A 16,350-nucleotide genomic window follows, 5' to 3' on the forward strand; every position below is an offset into this window, starting at 1 on the left:
GGAGTAGGGTATTACACCACAATGGTGGCCTGAACCATTACAAATCTTGTGTCTCTTGTGTTGAGAGTCGATCGAGCTAAGCTTAGAGACTGCGGCGAGGCTGAGAGGCGAGATTGGTAGGGGGAAAAGCTTCATGCGCACCCCAGTGTTCGAACCTCAAGGGTTTTGTCGGAACCCGAAATCTGACAACAGTGTTCAAATATCCATCTTTGACACCGCAACACATGTCCAAATATACACGAGCAACCACATGTCCAAATATACATGTCCAAATTTCACAAGCTAATTCAAAAACTAAGTGTAGAAGAAAATTCATTTAACTACTAATAGAACAAAATCCAGTTTACTTTAGTGCTCTATAATGATGAAAGGAAAAAAATTCAGTTAACTACTAATTTCATTCATTTAGGTTATTCATTTAACTTCACCTAATTAACCTACAGTACCACTACTACTAGCAGCACTACTAACCTAATTAACCTAGCAAAACCCTACCGCCCTAACTAAAAAGCATCTAATTAACATCTACTAGTACCACTACTGCCCTAAGCTAATTAACATCTACTAGTATCATTATATACTACTAGCAGCACTGCTACAACATTTTCTTCATTTTTTTCTTTAAAAAACATCTATGAAAACAAAAACTCTAATTAAACCCTACTGCCCTAACTAACTTTTGCTGTAAACCAATTTTTTTGCTCTAACATCTACTACTTAACATATTTTGCTCAAAACTAATTTTTTTGCTATAAACTAACTTTTGCTCTATACTAAATTTTGCTATAAAATGCAGAGAGAGAGGAGGGGTGGAGGGAGGGGTGGGCACTTACAGAGAGGGGAGAGACTCTGGGCGGGAGGTGCTCGGCGACGGAGGCAGCAGCGGGGAGGGCGGACTCGGGCTCGGGCAGCGGCGGTCCTGGGCGGGTTCGGGCGGCGGTGAGGTCGAGGGCGGCAACGGTGAGGTCTAGGGCGGCCTAAGAGGAGGCGGCAATGAGGCTGAGGGCGGCCTCGGGCGGCGGCAGTGAGGATGAGCGTGGCCTCGGGGGAGACGGTGAGGTTGCGAGCGTCAATGCCGGTAGGAGACGGCGGCGAAGTGGGTGACAGCGAATTGGGGAGACGGCAGCGAAGTGGGGCGAGGGATTTGGGGCAGAAGTGGTGTCCGGGGGGAGGGAAACAGCTGGTTAAGTGAAACATAACGGTAGCGCGTTACTAAAAACGCGCTATAGCTAAGTTAGCTATAGCGCGTTTCAGTAAACGCGCTACTGCTATGCCTTCCTCCTTTTTTCCCTTTTTCATTTATTTTTCTTTACATTTTTTCCTCGTTTTTCTATTTCTTTCATTTTAATTTACTTTTCTATATGTTTTTCATTTTATTTTATTTTCGTTAGTAGTAGTGCCTTACACCTAAACGCGCTGGTATAACAATATTAGCGGTAGCGCGGTTTCTGAAAGATCGCTACTACTATCTGTAGCCTATTGGCTTAGTGGTGGGAATTTTAGTAGTAGCGTTGTTACAGTGAGACACGCTACTGCTATATATGTATCTGCAGCGCGCTTATTCTGCACGTGCTACTATTGTGTAGCAGTAGCGCGCTTTTTTAACAAGTGCTACTGCTAAAGTTCTGTGTATAAGGTTTTCCCTAGTAGTGGAGAGACATAACTAATGAGGTAGATCGATTGACGCATGGGGAAAACGAGTTATAAGGACTTAGCTAGCTATATGTATAGCGGGAGATAGGTCGGTATACATCCATTTGTTAGAGGCAAATAAGGCGCAGCGAGACGAATAGACTGAGAGAATGGAGCTAGGAGGTGGTGCGAGAGTTCGAACTACTAGCTAGATAGGGGGAGGAGTGTGAGGTTGTGAGATCGATGAGAAGAGGGGCAAGAGTTTACACGTGTGTGGGACCGTCTGAGAGACACGAGGCATGGACACATAAAGGAGGAGATGGAAGGTGCGTGTGTATGTTGTAGGCAGACATCATTGGAGACATTTATCGATCGATGTTTGTCGGAAAGGAGTTGTGGAGACTGTGGGAAAATGACCTAAAGAAAAAATGAATGTGCGCGATGGATAGAATGCTGAGGGAGGGGGAGGACGAGGAGGGCGAGTGCATGCACGAAAGAAAGTTAGTGGTAGCTACAAAGGTTAGAGGATTGTGTGGGTGTAAGAAACTAACAAAGATCATAATTTGATATGAAAGTGGATTCATATATTTGAATAGGAGATCATAGTGTTATAAACATATGCATGCATGAATATAGCGGTGATACGCGTGTTGTGGTTTTGCACATGTTATACCATAATGTGATAATGCATGGCGTTTTAAACTCACAGCTAAATGTCGAACAATCTAAACCATATTATACATCGAACAATCTCACATTTTATTTGAATTTTTGATAATGTGTGGCATTTGAAGCTTACAACTAAACATCGAACAATCTAAAGAATACTATATATCGAACATTCTCACATTTTATTTGAATTTGTGGTAATGTGTGGTGTTTGCAACCCACATCTAAATACTTGTAGGCGTAGGGGCCGGGGCACCATACATTATGTGATAAACACATTATACATATGAGACATGGTTTAGATTATGAAGATATAGCTAGAGCTTGAAATGTACTATGATTTGAAATCAACATAAAGTGGATTCAAAAAATCGAGTCCGAGTTCATATAGTACACATAGTTCATATGTAAATCGAGACTAATCATGTGGTGTGCTGTGAAGATAATACACAAATGATGGTTTAACTTGACAATAATGATGATTGTAGATCTTATTAAAATAGAGAAACAAATTCAAATGGTTTGACTTCACAACAATCATTATTGTAGATCTTATTCAAATATAGAAACAAATTCAAATTTAGTTCATATTGAAGCGGTAGTATATACGTTTGGAATGCACTAAAACGTTCATTTGAGTAGTAGGTTGCATGCATTATACACGTAGCGAAATATTTTAATTGAACATAACATGAATTCAAAGTTTTGAATGGCATTTGTATTGCAAATTGATTTGGTAAAGTACAGGTTAGGCTTGTCCAGAAATTTCAACCCGCGCCCTCTTAGCCCGAATATTTAAGATATATCTATGTCTCGTTGTGCTCCGACAACTCCCTCCATCTCAACCTGCGCCTTGCTATTCCAAAATTACAACACGCACGAAAACTCCCACCTCCTGTGAAATCCCGAAACGTGAAATGCCAATGATACCCCTGAACCGAAAGAACCGCCTCAAATCGGTGGGGGTACTTTCATAACTTACCCCACATTTCGGACAAGAGCATCCCTAAGCCATGGTTCCCCTCTCCAATCCCATCCACCCACCCATTCGTACACTGAGGCCATGAAAACCTGCGAAGCCCCACACCCTCCTCTGTCTGCCACCCAGCCGAAGCCTATTCCCCGACGATGTCATCCACAGCAACACCTCGACGTCCCTCATCCACCGTACCGGATGAGGATCCATCGTCGATCTCGTCGTCCCGCCGGTTCGGCCACCCCGTCCTCCACCTCCAAGAAGCTGCCCCGATGTTCCCCTCGTCTTCTATGCGACCTCCATTCCCACACCACCATCTTCACCTGCACCACCGGAAGAGCATCATTATCACCATTTCCTCGGATGAAGCTGCGGCCTAATCGGCGCCACCAAAGAGGTTGTACACTAATCGCCGTATTTTCTTCTTGATTCGATCTCACGGTGCGGCCGGCGCTCGGTCCCGAGCTGACACGGCGCGGCTACATCCACGGCGGCGTCGTCGGCCACTTCCTCCATGGTGTCGCTCCCTCGGCCGTGACATCCACATTTGTTGGAGTTGCTGCTGCTTTAGCTCTCGCTTGTGCTGCTGCTCTACTCTTGCTCTCGGTCCCCTGCCTGGTCTGCTCTTGCTCTTGCTCTTGCTCGCGCTACTGCTCTCACTCTTCCTCTTGCTTGCGATGCTGCTCCGATTTAGCTACACTTCAGTCGACTGAATCGACTTTTGGGTCAGACGATTTTCAAGGGGTGGGGGGCTCGCCGGAGTTAAGGAAGAACCAGCCGCAGCAGGGAGGGGGCTCGCCGAAAAGGTACCCCACTATCTATCTTAGGGTTCAGGGTGGGGGCGGTGGTCGCCGGTGGTGGTGGGGCGGTGGCGTGGGGATCATCGGAGAAAAAGATCTACACGGGGGGGGGGGGGCTAAAGGGATGGCCGGAGCGGCGGCGGACCGGTGGTGGGAGTGTTTTTGGGGCGGGCGGGGTGGCGCACCGCCGGCCACGGGCGGCGGGGGGCAGCTGTTTGGCCAGTGGTGGCTGGCGGCTTAGGGGGGGTGGAGGTTGAAGATGAACTGCAGGCCCTTGATTTCGTATCCAATGGCTGCAAAATCGACTGACCAGAGATGAAAAAGTCAGTCGACTGACGTGGAGCCTCACCTCTAGTGCATTCGGTTTCGATAGTAAAATTATGTTTCGACAGCAAAATTCAGTTTTGACAGTTAAGTTCAGTTTCAACAGTTAAATTCAGTTTCAATAGTTAAGTTCAGAGATGAGCGGCTAATGTATTTTACATCTAGAACTTTGTTGTTATGTATTTTACGTCATCTATTGGAGATGCTATTAGAATTCCACTCAGGTTAACATTGTCTCTCTTGTCCTGCTTCTGCCTCGGCATCGTACAACTCACTTGAGCTGCTCCAACGATGAAACTCTCCATCACAGCGGAGCAGTACCTCGGGCTCCATTTCCAGACGCCTAAGATCTTCTTCCCCTCCTCCGATAGCCAAGTCAGTTGGAGCATCCTCACCGGCCAACCCAATCATGCTGAGATCGACATGGCTTTGCCAAAGAGGTTGTATACTTGTTGCATCTCTTTTTTACTCTACATGTTATATATATATATATATATATTGTCCACTGAGCACACGTAGTAACATGAAATGTGATTATTTTATCCTACTATATGACAAGCAGTGAGGTACCAGGCAACTTAGCTATCTGTGATGGACTCTCTTGAACGCCATCATTATTTATCTCTGCGTGTTTGAGTTGTGCATTTGTCGATGGGCCTGGGAGTTGAGCTAGTAGGGCAGTGGCCTGGGTCCAAAATAATAGAAGTAGCACAAAAACATTTTTTGAGTGTAGGCTTTTCCTTGCTCAAGACTGCCTACTATAATCGCCAGTGCTTGAAAGGGAAAGTGAATGAAAAACATAGGAATTGGAAAGTTTCCTATGGTACTACTATTCATGAATTTGGTTCAAAGGAATGGAGCAAAGGAAAAATGTAGGATTTGTTCCTTTAGTGTCTCCTTGAAAGAAAAACCATAGGAACTTTAATTTCCACTTGTCCTCCTTTTTAAAATCCTATTCATGAAGCACAAGACTAAGAGATAGTAGCATAATAGCATTATAACCGTACATTTTCTTGTGGTTTGACTTAATATCACCATGCTTCTTTGCATCATGTGATCTTCCAATTCTTGTGAATCAAACACCCAGATTGGTAGAAATCTGGTATTTTTAAATTCTCTGTTTTGCACGTGCATTCCTATCCTATTCCTGTCTATTTCCTATCCCTTCATTGTTTGAATCCTCAAATTCAAACAAGCCCTTACACAATTACTTCTGTTACAGATATGTGTCAAAGAAAACCTTGTGTGGTTTGTCTTGATCCTGCGGCACTGTGTTCCACCCCAGCTCAGCTGCTCCAATGATGGAAGGGTTCACCACAGCAGGGATCCGCTCTCCAGACTGTCTTTCGCCGCCTCAGATCTTCTTCCCCACCGTCAGCAGCCACGACAACTGCATTACCATCATCAACTGAGCAGATGACCTTGAGGACTATGTGGGTCCGCAAGACAGGTCGCACTCTTCCGTGTCTGCTTACGTTATGCATCACTTAATATGATGACATGCTACTTTAACGTCGTGTTCACCTATTAGACTCCGAGTCAGGTCCAAAATAATGTTGAAACTTGAGTTTTTTAAATGGTTGTGGGGTACATATCGGGGCCGTAATCAATAGTATCTATCTACTATCTAGTTAATCTCTGCTGTCTACTATGAGTTTCATGTTGGGTGGGAAACAAATAGTAAAGAAGCAATTATCTGTATTTTTTAACTGAAGCCATTATCTGCCTGCTATTATTGGTTTTGGGCCTATCCACAGGTTGCTACCATCACTCTGGATTTCTGCATGCACTCCATACATAATCTCACTATGTTTTATTCCTATGCATGATAGTTATTGTAAACAATGGAACTGAATATGTAGAGCACAAGAGACAAGCCCTGCGTGGCAATAAAATTTCATGCAAACGTTGCTCCATGGTAGCTGCAAAGGCAGCCTCCCTCCACCCATTTCGGATTGTAATCGAGAGGAAGATATCTGTTCTGAGGGCGATTCAGAAGGAGAAGACCACTCCTATTTACCCCCTGAGGTATTTGCTCTAACTTGGCATGCTGATGTTGGTTATATCCTGCATATGGTGCCTTGCATTGCTTACTTTATACATCAAATATGTCATCTGCTTAGTTTAGACATCCTTTGTGCGAATGTCATCTGTTTAGTTTATTCATCGTTTATGTGAATTATGCAACGCCATCTTGTTTAGCCAGGCATCATATATGTGAATTTTGCAATGCCATCCTGCTTATCTAGTCATCTTATATGCGAATAATATCAGGCCATCCTTTTTTCGTTGCGTATTACATTTGTAAACAATGTTAGTACATTCAACTACTCTTCGTGTGCATCAGCCATTTGACACGGTGATGAAAAATTCTAGAGTGAAAACAAGGTCTTCAGAGCAGACTATGCTATCTGACGAAGCGCATATCTCGTTGGTTACAAATAGCTCCTCAGAGGACGATTCAGAGACAGATGACCAGTCCTATCCCCCCTCCTCGAGGTGTATGCTCTAACTTGGCAGGGTTATGTTGTTCATATCGTGCGTATGGTGTGTTGCATTGCTATGTCATTTGATTAGTTTAGACATGCTTTATGTGAATGCCACATGTTTAGTGTCTAATTGCCATATATGTGAATTATGCATTGCCATCTCGTTGCAAGACATTATATATGTGCATTATGCAATGCTATCTTGTTGCAAAGGCATTATATATGTGAATTATGCAATGCCATGTTGTTTAGCCAATCATCATGTATGTGAATTATATCATGCTATCTTTTTTTTGTATGACGTGTTCCATTTGTCGACAACGTTTGTATATTCAACTACTCTTCCTGTGCATCAGCCATTTGAAGCAGTGATGGAAGTATCTGGAGTGAAAACAACGTATTCAGAGCAGACAATGCTACCTGCTGAAGCAGACATCTTGCTAGTTACAGAGAGCTCCTCAGAGGAGGATTCAGAGACTGATGACTAGTCCTATTTTCCCCCTGAGGCCTATGCTCAAACTTGGCAGGGTTATATTACCCATGTCATGCATGTTGTCTTGCATTGCTTAGTTTTTACATCACATATGGATTGCCATATGCTTACTTGCTTACTATATAAATCATATATTTGAATTATATCATGCCATCATGTTTACATACACAACATCTATCTGAATTATGGCATGGCAACCCATTTAATAAAGACATCATATAGTTATATCATCTCATCATGTTTAGTGTTTACAGTCATCATATTTTGAATTAGGTCATTCTATCCGTGAATGTATGTGAATTATGGCATGCCAACCTATTCAATAAACACATTATATAGTTATATCATGTCATCCTATTTACATAGTCATCATATTTTGAACTATGTCTTTCCATCTTTTTTACTTAGCCATCATAATGTGAAATTGTGTCATGCTATCCTGTTTAGTTAGCCATCATATATGTGAAATTGTGTCATGCTATCATGTTTGGTTAGACAACATAAATGTGAATTATTTCATGCCCTCTTTTATTCCCCACTATCCATTGCACCTATCTATCATACAATGTTTGTACTTTCAATTACTTTTCTTGTTTATCAACCATTTGAACTGGAGAGGGTGATGCAGTATCTAAGGGAGTAACAACACGGTCTTTAGAAAAGACACTGCTACCAGTTGATGCAGATAGAACCACGGTTGTACTTGCCCAAGAACCAGCCCCACCACACATAACCCAGACTCCCGCGGATTGTATCCCTACCCAGTTGGACAGAGAACCAGCTACACCCCTTCTAACCCTAACCCCCGTAGATAGTAACCCAGTTCTAGTTGACACAACACCGTCTCCACCATAGAGCACCCAAACACGAGCAGTTAGTAAGGAAACTGCAGTGCCCAAAGCACGAGGACCACCACTCTGAATCCCAACTCAACGCTTAAAGGAGAAGAAGATTTGTTCTCAGATTAGGTTCTGTAGCTATGGTTCATACTCCTTTGCTCTTGCATCATTGTATTTACTCATACCAACTATTTTCAAATTTGAAGGATGGAATTGAAACTCCAATGGCGCAACAGGTATGTTTTAAACCTGTTTCTTTAACTGGTTTGCTGTTGTAACTTGCTCTATGTTGATTTCAGTCTCAATTGAATAAACAGTTATGTTCTCATGTCATGCACATTACAAGTGTTGTTATTGCTCTATAGTTTCCCACACTTATATTCTGTCTATTCTGCTTTGTCTTGAACAAATATTATTTGAATTGTGTCTCTATCTTGATTTGGCAACAAAAACTAGAATGATATAGACCATAAAGTCACCATGGTACATAGATATATGTTTGTTTCATGTTGTTATCCTGTCCACTTTACTACTGAACTCATTTACCAAAATGAGTTTCATATACAACATGGTAAACCTGTGATGTGTCGGCTTGTTTCTCTTTTAGAATGCGGACAAAATATTGGAGAACAGTACCCCGTTATGCAATGGTAAAGGAAGTAATGCAGATAAGGTTCAAGATAGTGAGACATCCCTGTTGGTCTCCAAGAAAGCTGATAAAAACTATCTTGACAACAGTGAGAGAACCCAAAAGCCCTGTCTTGATGTAGTGTTCGAGTTACTGGCCACTACTGCTGGCACAAGCTCTTCGAACTCACTGCCTGAATCAGTTCATCTTCTTGAGTCTCAACTTCAAGTTGAAATACATCAAACAGATGTGCTATGACAGGAAGCTGAAGGACTGAGGAAGTCCCGGCAAAATTTAGATGCATACTTTCTGGTGCAACAACAAGTGCTAGAGGATTTAAGCGCCAAACAAGAGAAAGTTATTAAGCTTGCTAAGCATCTTGCCAGCATTATGGGTACCCAGGACAGTGTTTCTTGAGATCTTCTGAAGTGGTTTCAGTTTTGGACTTGTTTTCTTGCGTCGTTTATTTGCGCTAGTCGCCAACTTTGACAACCAGTGTATATGATATGCTGCTTTGTTCCCTATATTTGCACTGGTGGCGAACTTTGATGCCCAGTGGATGTAATATTTGTAATAGCCGTGATAGCCTAGCGTAAGTTGCTTGCTTATTTATTTCCTTGTTGTCTTGTTTATTTGTTTGCTTGTAGTGAGTGCAGTTCTTTTTCCGTGGTTTGCTAGTGGCCGCAATAACCTATTTTTCAAAACTAGGCCACAATAACCATGGGCTACATATTTACTGTAGTGAGACTGGGCCTCCTACGGGCCATAGAAACAATGGGGCTTCTACGGGCCATAGAAACAATAGGCCTCCTACGGGGCATAGAAACAATGGGCCTTCTACAGGCCGTAGACACAATGGGCCTTCTTCTGGCCATAGACACAATAGGCCTTCTACGGGTCATATCATCAATGGGCCTTCTACGGGCCGTATGATCGATTGGCCAAACATTGGCCAATACCAGACCGCATTATGGCCGTAAATGGGCTAGAGTTGGAATCATCCGTTCATGGGCCAACCATAACGGGCCATTGTTAATCGGTCGTATTTGATGACGCTATGAAAAGGGCCCAACGTAACAACATGCCACAAACGGGCCGACTATAACCACGGGCTGAATTTGGCCCACAAGCAGAAAATTAAAGTAACGGGCCATAAGTAACCGAATGCTGGAAATGAGCCCAAGAATAAATGGGCCCTAAGAAGGCTGAAAGATAACGTGGGTTGGAAACGGCCCAATGGAATAATGGTCCGTTAATGGGTATAAAGTGATACACTGTTTATTATGGGCCAGTTTCACCATGGCCCTTTAATGGGCCAAGAGTTACAAAGGTCCTCATATGGGCCAAAAGACGTCATGGGCCATACATGGGCCAGAAGTTAAAACGGTCTGGAATCATATTGGACGGATGACGCTATTGGACCTAATTCGGATAGGTCATAATGGGCACTGGGTTAGCGGGTTGTAAATGGGCTATATGCGAACATGTCATTAAAAGGCTTTTCGTGGGCTGGCCCGCCACCTTTTGACCAAGTTAAACAGGCCAGACTTTTCACGGGAATGGGCCTCGGTTGGGCCGTTCCACGTGTCGACGTACCATAGGCGCCTTGGGTCCAATGAGTGGATGACATCTGTCCAAACTGTGAGCCGACACGTGTTTCCTCCGGCCAATGATGATTTTACACGTGGAAAATCCCCATTGGTCGGGGCTGTTAATGGGTTATCGGATCCAAAACCGGACCCGATAGCTTAAAAGCGTTCCGTTACGGTGGATGACACATGTGAGTCACCCTTGATGAAAGCACTTCTATGACGCATGATTTATCGTCATGGAAGTGGACACTTCCATGATGATAATTTTGGTAATGTCATGGAACACTTCTATGACAGCACATATATGACTATCTTGATTCTGTTGTAAAATCATCATGGATGTACATGCATGACAGAAAACGCGACCTACTTTGACAAACACGTATCATCACGGAAGTGTTTTTTTTGTAGTGTAGCCATTGAGATTTCAATGATGCTCACATGAAATACAAGAATTGAAGCGCGAAGAGAGCATCATATAGCGCGTGACAAATACATCTAAGTCTAACATACTTCCTATGCATAGGCACTTTATAAGCAAACAAATTAACAAGGCAAGCAAAAACTAGCATATGCAAGGAAGAAGAAAGAGACGATGGCAATCTCAACATGAAGAGAGGTAATTTAGTAACATGAAAATTTCTACGACCATATTTTCCTCTCTCATAATAATTACATGTAGAATCATAAGCAAATTCAACAATATAGCTATGACATAACATATTCTCAATAGGATGCACGTGCATGCAAAGTTGACACTCTTCAAAACCCACTTTCAATATTATTGCAAACATTATTATCAATCTCATATTCATCATGGGGCTTAAATAAATTTTCAAGATCATAAGAAGAATCACCCCAATCATGATCATTGCAACAAGTGGTGGACACAGAAAAACTAGCATCCCCAAGCTTACGGTTTTGCATATTATTAACACAATTGACATCAATAGAATTTATGGTAAAATCATTGCAATCATGCTTTTTATTCAAGGAGCTATCATGAATCTCTTCATAAATTTCTACATCACATTTTTCAGATTCACAAATTTCAAGCAAAACTTTATAAAGATAATCTAGTGCGCAAAACTCACTAGCAATTGGTTCATCATAATTGGATCTCTTAAAAAGATTAGCACGTGGATGAGGATCCATAAACTTAGATTTTTAGAAAGCGAAGATGCAAGCAAATAGAGGCACATGGTAACACAACCGAACAAAAGATTGAATGGAAGAAGGGCAAAGAAAAGACGAATCTTTTCGAAATTAGTTTTAGAAGTGAGGGAGAGGAAAACAAGAGGCAAATGGAAAATAATGTAATGCGAGGGAGAAGAGTTTATGATGGGTACTTGGTATTGCTTGACTTGGCATAGATCTCCCCCGCAACGGCGCCAGGAATCTTTTTTGCTACCTCTTGAGCTTGCGTTGGTTTTTCCCTTGAAGATGAAAGGATGATGCAGCAAAGTAGCGTAAGTATTTCCCTCCGTTTGAGAACCAAGGTATCAATCCAGTAGGAGACGACACACAAGTCACCTAGTACCTGCACAAACAATCAAGAACCTTGCAACCAACGCGATAAAGGAGTTGTCAACCCCTTCACGATCACTCGCAAAAGTGAGATCTAATAAAGATAGTAAAGTAAATATTTTTGGTATTTTTGTTGTATAGATTGGAAAGTAAAGATTGCAAAATAGTAAACAAGATGTGATATAATGGAAAAGAGATGTAATATAATAGAAAAGAGACTTGGGGGCCATAGGTTTCACTAGTGGCTTCTCTCAAGATAGCATGTATTACGGTGGGTGAACAAATTACTGCCGAGCAATTGATAGAAATCGCATAATTATGAAGATACCTAAGGCAATGATCATGAACATAGGCATCATGTCTGTGTCAAGTAGACCGAAATGATTTTACATCTATTACTATTACTCCACACATCGACCGCTATCCAGCATGCATCTAGAGTATTAAGTTCATAAGAATGGAATAACGCATTAAGCAAGATGACATGATGTAGAGGGATAAACTCACGCAATATGATGTAAACCCCATCTTTTTATCCTCGATGGCAACAATATAATATGTGCCTTGCTGCCCTTACTGTCACTAGGAAAGGATACCGCAAGATTGAAACCAAAGCTAAGCACTTCTCCCATGGCAAGAAAGATCAATCTAGTAGGCCAAACTAAACTGATAGTTCGAAGAGACTTGCAAAGATATCAAATCATGCATATAAGAATTCAGAGAAGAACCAAGTAATATTCATAGATAATCTTGGTCATAAATCCACAATACATCAGATCTCGGCATGTAAGTGCATCTAGTGCCACCCCTAGTTGGTTTTGGAGTATTGACGGCAAACTTGGTTGAGGGGCTAATGTATTTGTGAGAATTGCAGGATAACACAGGTAGTAGTCCCATATTGATTCGATTTACCTACCATAGATGACCCCTAAAAATGTGTGAAGACATTGAAGACAATGGTAGTCTGTGAAGATATTCACATTGAAGACTATGACATGAGAAGACATCGCATGAAGACTATGGAGTGCGAAGACATAGTTGTTTCGTAGTTTCCTTTTCTTCTTTGTTGAGTCATAGGAACCACCGTACTGTTAAGTGCGGTCCAAGTGAAAAAAGTCAGAGTGACTGAAGTGATGCTCAACCAAATCCTATGTCTTCAAGCGAAGACAATGAGAGCAAATCTTATCCAAAGCTGCATGAGTCGGCTTTACTTGGAGCCCAAGTCAAGCTGTCGTGTGTGTTTGAAATCTGACCGTTGGACACATGCCAGTTCCTTAGTGACCCAGGGTCATTTTGGACAAATCAGGTCGGGTTGCCTCCTGGCTATAAATAGCCCACCCCCTACACCACAAATTGGTGGTTGCTCAGAGTAAGTGCATGGCTTTTGTCGTTTGAGAGCAACCCACCTCGGAAGCCTTTGAGAGAGTAATCCTTGCGAGGACAAAGCCCAGAACACCCAGAGCCAAAGAGTGTTAGGCATCACTGAAGTCTTTCTGTCCGAGTGATCGAAAGACTTATTACACTTGAGGACTGTGAATCCTCCAGCCGGTTAGGCATCGCGTTCTGAGCATCCAAGAGTCATTGTGGATTGCCCGTGAACAAAGTCTGTGAAGGTTTGGAAGTCTCCCTTGAAGACTTACCAGAGTGATTGGGTGAGGACTAAGTGTTCTTAGCTCAAGGGGAATAAGGTGAAGACGCGGTCTTCTGAGTTGAATCTCAGCCTCCCTAACCAGACGTACAGTTGTCACAGCAACTGGAACTGGTCCAACAAATCCCTTATCCTCTCCGAGCGACTGGTTCTATCCTTCTTCTCTCTCTTTACTTACAGTTTGTCTTCATGAAGTCTTTCCCCATTTGCCTGATCTGATTGACTTCTTTGTGTGAAGACTGTTTACTGTTTGGCTTCAAACTATCTTCCATCCTGATCCATACTACCTAGCTGCTGATAGTCTTCGTGCTATCACTACATTGATTACTTGACTATGGCTTGTCTAATGTAGTCTACCTTCTATTGCATATCAATAGGTTCATTTCTATTATTTGTCTTCAAAACACACATGTTTTGAAGACTTTCATAAAAATCGCCTATTCACCCCACCCCTCTAGTAGAATACTAGCACTTTCAATTGGTATCAGAGAAAGGTGCTTCCTTGTTTTGTGTGATTCAGTTTAACCACCTAGACTTTAGCTATGTCAACTTCAGGTATAATCAAGGTCTCTGCTGCGTGCCCTGTCTTTGATGGCACTGATTACCCCTACTGGAAGAATAAGATGTGTATGCATCTTGAAGCCATTGACGTCGATCTCTAGTATGCCGTCAAGAATGGCATTCCCAAGGCCGATGAAGGTGTTACTCCTGCTGATGTCAAGAAGTTCATCCAACTGGACTCAACTGCCAAGAACATCATCTATGGTCATCTGACCAAAGGGAAGTATGGTCGTGTGAGTTCTCTGGAAACTACGAAGCTTGTCTGGGACTGGCTCTCCAAGGTCAACGAAGGCGTCTCAACATATAGAGATTCAAGGATCAGTGTTCTTCGCAATCTCTTCAATCGCTTCAAGAGAAATGACAATGAGAATGTCCAGCTCACATTTGATCGCCTCACTGATATCACAAATGAGTTTCATGCAGTCGGCACCACTGAGATCACCAAGCACGAAATCGTCAAGACACTTCTGAGATCTCTTGACAGCTCATTTGACACCCTGGCCCGGATGATTCAAGAGCGCCCTGACTTCAAGACTCTCAATCCGTCTGACATACTTGAGAGGCTCAACACACATGAGTTCCAGCTATCTAAGAAAAGAGATATCTATGGTCCCAACTATGGCCGTACTCGCGCTTTGAAGGCGAAGGTTGTCTCCTCATCTGAATAAGAATCTGACTGCAGTTCTAGGGATCCTGAAGATATTGGAAAGGAGCTTGATATGCTTGTGAAGAAGTTCTAGAAGTTCGCCAAGAAGAAAGACTTCAGAAAGTCTTCAAGATCCAGCTCAAGAAATGATGAGCTTCCTCTCGTGATCACAAGAAGAGAACCTGCAACAAGTGCAAGAAACCTGGTCACTACATCTCTGAGTGTCCATAGTTGGACAATGAGACAAAGAAGAAGAAGAAGAAGAAGAAGAGCAAGGATTATGATTCTGATGACAAGAAGAAGAAGAAATCCTTAAAGTCTTCTTCCAAGTCTTCATCACACAAGAAGAGATCATCAAGCAAGGCTCGTGCATTTGTTGGCAAGGAGATGGATTCAGAGGAGGAGTCTGCATCTTAGGAGGCAGAGATGGAGTCTGAAGAGGCATCTGATTCTGGAGTAGCAAGCATGGTTCTAGCTTCTGCGTATGTCGCCAAGTCCATCTTCAACACTGAAGACAATGGCCTCATCACCAACGCTGATGCCAAGGATAAGGATGACTCTGTGATACGTCCATTTTGCATCATGCTTTTATATCAATATTTATTGCATTGTGGGCTGTTATTACACGTTATGTCACAATACTTATGGATATTCTCTCTTATTTTACAAGGTTTATCATGAAGAGGGAGGATGCCGGCAGTTGGGATTCTGGCTGGAAAAGGAGCAAATATTGGAAACCTATTCTGCACAGCTCCAAAAGACCTGCAAATCCACAAAATTCATTTTTGGATTTAATAAGTATTATTGGGCAAAGAAAGTACCGGAGGGGGCCCACACCCTGGCCAGGAGGGTAGGGGGCACCCCCCCCCTACTGGGCGCGCCCCCTGTCTCCTGGGCCCCCTGGTGGCCCTCCGGTGCCCATCTTCTGCTATATGAAGTCTCTTATCCTGGAAAAAATCAGAGGCAAGCTCACGAGACGAAACTCTGCCGCCACGAGGCGGAACCTTGGCGGAACCAATCTAGGCCTCCGGCGGAGCTGTTTTGCCGGGGAAACTTCCCTCCGGGAGGCGAAAATCATCACCAACAATCCTCTCATCGGGAGGGGGTCAATCTCCATCAAAATCTTCACCAGCACCATCTCCTCTCCAAACCCTAGTTCATCTCTTGTATCCAATCTTGTATCAAAACCACAAATTAGTACCTGTGGGTTGCTAGTAGTGTTGATTACTCCTTGTAGTTGATGCTAGTTGGTTTATTCGGTGGAAGATCATATGTTCAAATCCTTAAAGCATATTAATACTCCTCTGATTATGAACATGAATATGCTTTGTGAGTAGTTCCGTTTGTTCCTGAGGACATGGGTGAAGTCTTGCTAATAGTAGTCATGTGAATTTGGTATTCGTTCGATATTTTGATAAGATGTATGTTGTCTCTCCTCTAGTGGTGTTATGTGAACGTTGACTACATGACACTTCACCATTATTTGGGCCTAGAGGAAGGCATTGGGAAGTAATAAGTAGATGATT

Source organism: Triticum aestivum, chromosome 6B, assembly GCF_018294505.1.
Source record: "Triticum aestivum cultivar Chinese Spring chromosome 6B, IWGSC CS RefSeq v2.1, whole genome shotgun sequence".
In the NCBI taxonomy this organism is placed as follows: domain Eukaryota; kingdom Viridiplantae; phylum Streptophyta; class Magnoliopsida; order Poales; family Poaceae; genus Triticum; species Triticum aestivum.